The following is a 6,727-nucleotide window of genomic DNA, read 5'->3' on the forward strand; positions in this document are numbered from 1 at the left end:
ATGCATTATAATTTAGAATGTAACATTATATAATCATGATAATCAATAATTTGGTAAAATCTTAGGATAGCCTAAACCCTTGGTGACAAACTGGGAAGTAAGCACTGCATCATGCGTTTCTCAAAAACACCAACTTGAGAATTTCTCAAAAACACCAACTTGAGAATAACAAGTCAAAGAATTCCACAAACTCAGTATCCATGTACACATCGACCTATTTTCACTTAAAATACATCAGAAAATTGCACAAACTTGGCATTAAACACTCCCTTTGTCCATGTACACATTGATACGCACCATAACCAAAATCATTCGTGCCAAAGGTGTGAGCTTTACTAGGATTCAGCCATTAATTTCATAGATTTATATTGCAGTAAATAATATGCTTTTTTTGACTGTATTAAAATGTTTGAATACAAACAAAATCATATCATTTGTAAAGTTAAGTATTTCACATTCATTTTAGGTCTTTATTAGCTATAAACATTATTATGAAAGATGTTATTTCTTTCAAAAATAGTCTACACAGATTGGGAATCATCTTGCTTTGATATATAGATTTGAAATTCTCTTGCTTTGATATGCATTCAGATACTTATACAGTACAAAGTCCATAATACGGACTCGTTGGGACTTCGGCGATTCCGGATTAGGGGTTTTTCTGGATTATAGATCATCAATTTAAATCTGGTAAGATGGCATGCAGAAATTATACAATTAAAAATATGAAATCATAATTTAATGAAATAAAGAACAATTATGATCTAAAAGGGTATCAAAATTTACAAAAAAAAAAAAGCTTAATATTTATTTGTTTACTTTATGAAACATTTCTTGCAACGTAAGTTGTTTAAGATGCTTCCACAAAAAATTCAAAAAGTTCCTTTTTCTTGTGCCATATATAGTGGACTTTCCAATGCTTCTCATATAATTTTGAGACAGATAGGCCTTTATTCACTTTTTGCAGCAATTCCACTTTTTGTTTAATGGACATTGAAACATGCTTTCGATTTGTAGATCCTTTGGCAGCTCCAGAATTGGAAACTCTTTTTGACATAATCGAAAGTTCAAGCTTAATTTTTATAAAATTGTTCCAACAGTCTGTAAAAAATAATAAGCCGGATCCAATTAGAAGATTAAGGAACAGCACAATCTGCAACATTAACTGAAATGCCTTAGATAATTTTAGACTAGCTTATACGGTCCGTTATACATTAAACGCGCATGCGTAAATGCATTATGCGTTTACGCATGCGCATAGAGTTTGTAGCTTTGAGGTCCGGATTACAGACTTTGTACTGTACATTTTCATAGTTCATTATATAGTTTCATATTAAACACAGTACTTTCCACTTAATATGATCTTGTTAATGTTATCATTCAGCTATATCTCTTTGTACACAGTAAACAAATATACTTCAAAGACAAGAAAGGTATCTACAATTTTTGAAACATAATTCAGTCAAAAAAAGGATCTGCTTCTTCAACTAACCATTCCATCTAATAATTTACATGCTTCAGGAACATTTGCACAGCTCTTGAAGCACATTGTACTTCTTTCAGGAAATTAACTACCCATAATTTAATTGTGAATCAAGGACCCATTACAATTATGGCAGAATATTAGTGGCATGAGAACAGCAGAATCCTTTATAACATGAAAAATTTGGATAGCACTATAAATGTATCATTAAATACTGCAACTGCCAAGTACCAGGATCTCATTCAGAAAATATACTGAAGGACTGTTTTAAGTATGGCAACCTTTAAATAAATGATGAAAGAAAAGAAAGAAAATGTGAGAACTACTCCAACTAGAGAGCATAGGGTAGAGTAGACTTTAAGGTACCCCTTGTATTATGGCAAAGTTGTTGTTTGATTTATTGCCAAGTTGTTTTTTCATTTATGGTAGCTGAGTAGCTGAATGTTATGGAAACCCTATTGTGACGTAATCAGGTGCATGATTCTGGGAAATTTTGTATCATGGGATGTTTTGTAAGCGTTTTTGTGGTGTGTGTTAAAACCGTTTAGATAGATTTGAATGGGTTTGTAGGAAGAAAGGTTCAGATGGTCACTATGTGAAGTGTTCGATCAGAAAGAGTACCTGGTTTGAAAAAAGTCATTTGTGTATGATTTAGATTTTGATTTTTACATGGCTCTGGGTGTACGAAGTGAACTCGAAAATCCTGGTAAGTGAATATTTGCTTTTGGTAATGCTTAAATGTATAACATGTTTTTCCTTTTTTATGTTATTTTATTGTTTGGTTTAAAATGTATTTTATTGAGATTACGTATTTTTTGTTTGCCTATATTGTAGACTTTGATGCTCCTTTGACTTTTTAAGTGAAAATATATCGATGTGTACATGGACAAAGTAAAGAGAGTGCACAATGCCAGTTTGTGCAATTCTGGGATTTTTTTACAAGTGAAAATAGGTCGAGGTGTACATGGATAAAGTTAAAAGAGTGCGCAATGCCATTTTTGTGCAATTAAAGGATTTTTTTTTAAGTGAAAATAGGTCGACGTGTACATGGATAAAGTCAAAGGAGTGCGCAATGCCATTTGTGTGCAATTCGGGTTTTTTTTTTTTTTTTTTTTTTTTTTTTTTTTTAAGTGAAAATAAGTCAATTTGTACATGGATACCGAGTTTGTGCAATTGTTTGTCTTGTTATTTTGGCTTCGTGTAGCGGCGGCAACTTCGCAAGCCAAAACAACCAGTTAAAGCATTGCACAAAATCGGTATCCATGTGCCGCGAAAAATCGCCAAGGAGTACTCTAAACTATACTTTTACCGAAAGCATATAGTTGATGTTTGAGTGGATATTTATAACAAGATTTTGTACTCTTTTGTTATCAGAAGCAGATTCAGAAACGTACGTATGAATGCATGCTTTCAGGTGTATATGTTTGTATGTATGGATGTGTGTATATATATATGTATTTACTAAAGAAATAATGATTATATTATCTCCTAATATAAATTTAGTAGAACATATCAAAAGGTTTTTTTTTTTTTATGATTCACATTCATTTTCAGAATTAAATTTCCTACTACCGGATTTCCTCTTTTGATACATTCTACTAAATTTATATTAGGAGATAATTTATAAATTTAGTAGAACATATCAAAAGGTTTTTTTTTTTTTATGATTCACATTCATTTTCAGAATTAAATTTCCTACTACCGGATTTCCTCTTTTGATACATTCTACTAAATTTATATTAGGAGATAATATAATCAATATTTTGTTAGTAAATAAATTATTATTATCTTAATTTGTAGCTATTGTGCATGCATTAGAAAAACGTATTTTCAATTTCAATGAATTTTAGTTCATTCAATATATATAAGTGTAATCACAAAAGTATATATAATGTAAAAAGCTAATTGTTTTCAGACTTTTCTTATGCTGTTACTAAAAAATGAGCCTATTTCATACTCTTTAGTCTGTCAAATAGCTCGTTAACAGCGAAAATTACTTTTTTCCTTTTCTAATTTTCCTCCTCGTTCCGACAAGACAATTAGCCAGAAATTAATTAATTTCCATTCACTAGTTAGTATATTCAAAATTTTAACAGATGTTTTCACTCACATAAGAACTCCGCAAAAAACGTCCCTCAAACATTTTTAGTCCCTTCCACGTCCTGTAATAATTCAAAGTTAACCCCGCTGCCGATAACGAAATTTCGGACACGCACCCCTTCTGAGTGAGACACATAAGAGAACACTTTAACAACATCCCACTAGAAAGAACGTTAATTAATGCATTTTCTGGCCTTCTATATCTTGATGTATATACATATTTCAAATTTTCAATTTTTATTTGATTTATTTTTGCAAAGATAGCATTGTTATGTTTCTTAATTTTCTCATGTTTATTTCAATTACTTTGAGTTCTATTTCATAATTATAATTAAGATTACTGCTGTTTTTTTTTATAAAAATAGTCTTGAACTAACATAAAAGCAAAGGTGTCGGGGAACATTTACTCAAGTATCTTGTAAATTTTACTACATAAATTGCTTTTCACTCGAACTCAAAATTAATAAAGAATCTTATATTAGCGTAAATGCTTCATTCAGAATGAGTTCTTGGGTACTCTACTTTGGTTATAAATCCCATCACTTCACGGAAGTACAATTTTCCAAATTACATTTACAATTTCACGGAACTATAATTTGCCAGTTTGGCATAATCATTCTTACTTGAGTAAAAGACGAAATACCTTCACATTTATTAATTATTGTTCACTGAATGAAAGTTGGTTTGTTCCCCTTGAAAAGTCAACTAATTTCCAATCAATAGCGATAATTACTTTTTTAATTAGTAATTTCTTTTTCAAAGTTTGAAATTTTGTTATTCATGATTTAAATTCAAGTCCCCGTAAAACGTTTTTTTCATAATTTACATCCAAGTTACATTAAAACACAATTTTTGGAATTAAACTTTCTACATATGGGTTCCCACGTTTTTGATACTTCATAATAGGAGATATATCATAATAGGATAAATTCATAATAGGAGATACTATAATCAATATTTCTTTAGCAAATAAATTATTATTATCTTACTTTGCAGTTATTGCGCAAGTATTAGAAAAACTTGTTTTCGAACTAAGTGAATTTTAGATCATTCAACATATATATGTATGTATACACACACACATATATACACACATACAATTTCTAAATCTGAGCTTGATAACAGAAGAGCAGCAAAAATTTAAACAGCAACACTAATTGCTTTCTCAAACACAATATATGAGAAATCTTTTGAAGATAATAAACTGATAAAATTTCCTACTAATTCTGAGGAATTTTTTTGTAACTGTATTGAACTACCTTTTATTTCTCATGAAAATCCAGGAATATGTCAAGTATATTTTGGTTGCAACAATAATTTGAAATACTTTTTCTCCCTCTGTAATGGTGTATATATATATATATATATATAAGAATTATATTAAAAAAAAAAACATAGTCCCAATAAGCAGCAAGCACTGTTAATTTCTAATTCCATGAATCATATTGCTTAAAACCATGCATTTGAATACATCCATAAAATTTGATCATTGACTTTTTGCTCATAAGCATTTAAATTGCATATAAGAATTATTTGAAAAAGGAAACATTTTTTAATACAATTTAATTCTGGTTGAATTACGGAGCAAAGCTTTTTTTTAAATAGCGCCATTAAAAGTTAAAACATCTTTTTTATAGAGGTGAAAGTCAGTTATTTCTTAAGAGTCATAGTATGGATTAAATAGATGTATGGATAGTATGTAACAGTATGGATTAAAAGATGAGGCATTTAAATCATGATATACATATTCACTCGTACGATAATATTCAGTTATTACAATATGGAAATGTGACAAAATTATTGCAAAAACTACAAGAAACGGTTTGCAACAGGTGAATGTAACAGTCTACAAACTGGAATATAATTGTCTAAAAACAGAGTTCTGGTTTGAATACGCTCGTTGACAAATGTTTTTGAATAACAATAAATGACAAATTAAAACCTGACAACAAAAACTGCACCTAAAACAAATTATTTGGCATACGTTTCTAGCTTGAATGTGGTTTATTTTTAATAATTAATTTCTGAACTAAAAAATATTGCTGAACAGCACAGAAAACACTTTTATTTTTTAATTTAAAAAGTTATGAGTCTAAAATTTATATTATGAGTGAAGAGATACATCATTCTGAAATACAAAATTTGCGATATAAATCCATGAAGACAAAAATAATTATTACTTAATAACGTTATTTTCGAACTGCGAACAGCGGTGATCCTTCTAACACTATGGAAATAAAAGGAAACGTTGAATGACTGAATGTTAGTTCAAGAAAATCTATGGGTTGATAAACTGAAAGTAACATTTTCCTGTTATCACAAAATACATTTCAACAAGGACCTTGAATTCTGATAACTCAATGAATATTTTAATAAACTGAGACATCTCTTTCATAATTTCCCACATGGCAACAGTATCACGTGACTAGCGGCGAAGTGCATCTCCGCATCACTCAGATGTCGGCCAATCTGAAATGAAATCGACCCTGACGTCAGGAAGAATTCTTTTTCCTAACAAAATACACCGGTTTCCTGTTTCGATCTAATTAATATGCCGTTTCTTTCATTCTAAACCTTCTTTCACATATAGCAATTATATATTTGCTGTTTATTTCTTATTTTGGTTCTCTGGCATTATCCATCGAATCCAACTACAAAGTCGCCAATCGTTAGCGCGTGGATAACAGAAGCTATTTTAAGGAAAGTCGAAACCCCAATATCGACAATGTTAAATTGACCATTTCCAATGTATCTTTCCTCAAAATCTGCTGTAGATACACATCTGAAATTTTTGTGTAATTAAAGTATACCTATCTGATCATATTGAAATGAGATTTGTAATACTTCAAGTCTTAGAGCAATTTATAGAGTATTAGGCATGGTAAAAGTTTTCACTTTTCTCTCATTGGTTTATCACAAAAAGCTCATTTTAATAAATATTAGGAAACACAATAAATAAGCTAGAAAAAAGTTACGTTCCTGTGAGCAGTAGCTTCTGAGAAAAGGTATATGGAGTATTAAAAAAATCACATTTTGGAGATAAACTCATTTTTATGTAAAAATCCTCACTTATTAAAGCATTCGATCATAAATTAAAACTAGACATTTTGCAGTTCTAATTTTGATAGAGATAGCACAGCATTT

The 6,727-nt window shown here is 29.9% G+C and overlaps 1 protein-coding gene across 2 annotated transcripts in view; it reads right to left on the bottom strand.

Moving 5' to 3' along the window:
• LOC118204763 (mitochondrial amidoxime-reducing component 1-like) overlaps positions 1-6,005 on the bottom strand; it is a 49,033-nt gene extending 43,028 nt beyond the window's left edge. The window contains exon 1 of one of the 2 annotated variants that reach the window (XM_085810434.1): positions 5,764-6,005. The gene's annotated coding sequence lies outside the window, so the exon portion shown is untranslated. The remainder of the gene's footprint in view (positions 1-5,763) is intronic. The other variant, XM_085810433.1, reaches the window with a different exon arrangement.
• Positions 6,006-6,727: the final 722 nt, after the last annotated feature.

The sequence above is a fragment of the Stegodyphus dumicola genome, chromosome 2 (genome assembly GCF_044657685.1).
Source record: "Stegodyphus dumicola isolate Sdum_Otavi_A_Nest chromosome 2, ASM4465768v1".
Classification (NCBI taxonomy): domain Eukaryota; kingdom Metazoa; phylum Arthropoda; class Arachnida; order Araneae; family Eresidae; genus Stegodyphus; species Stegodyphus dumicola.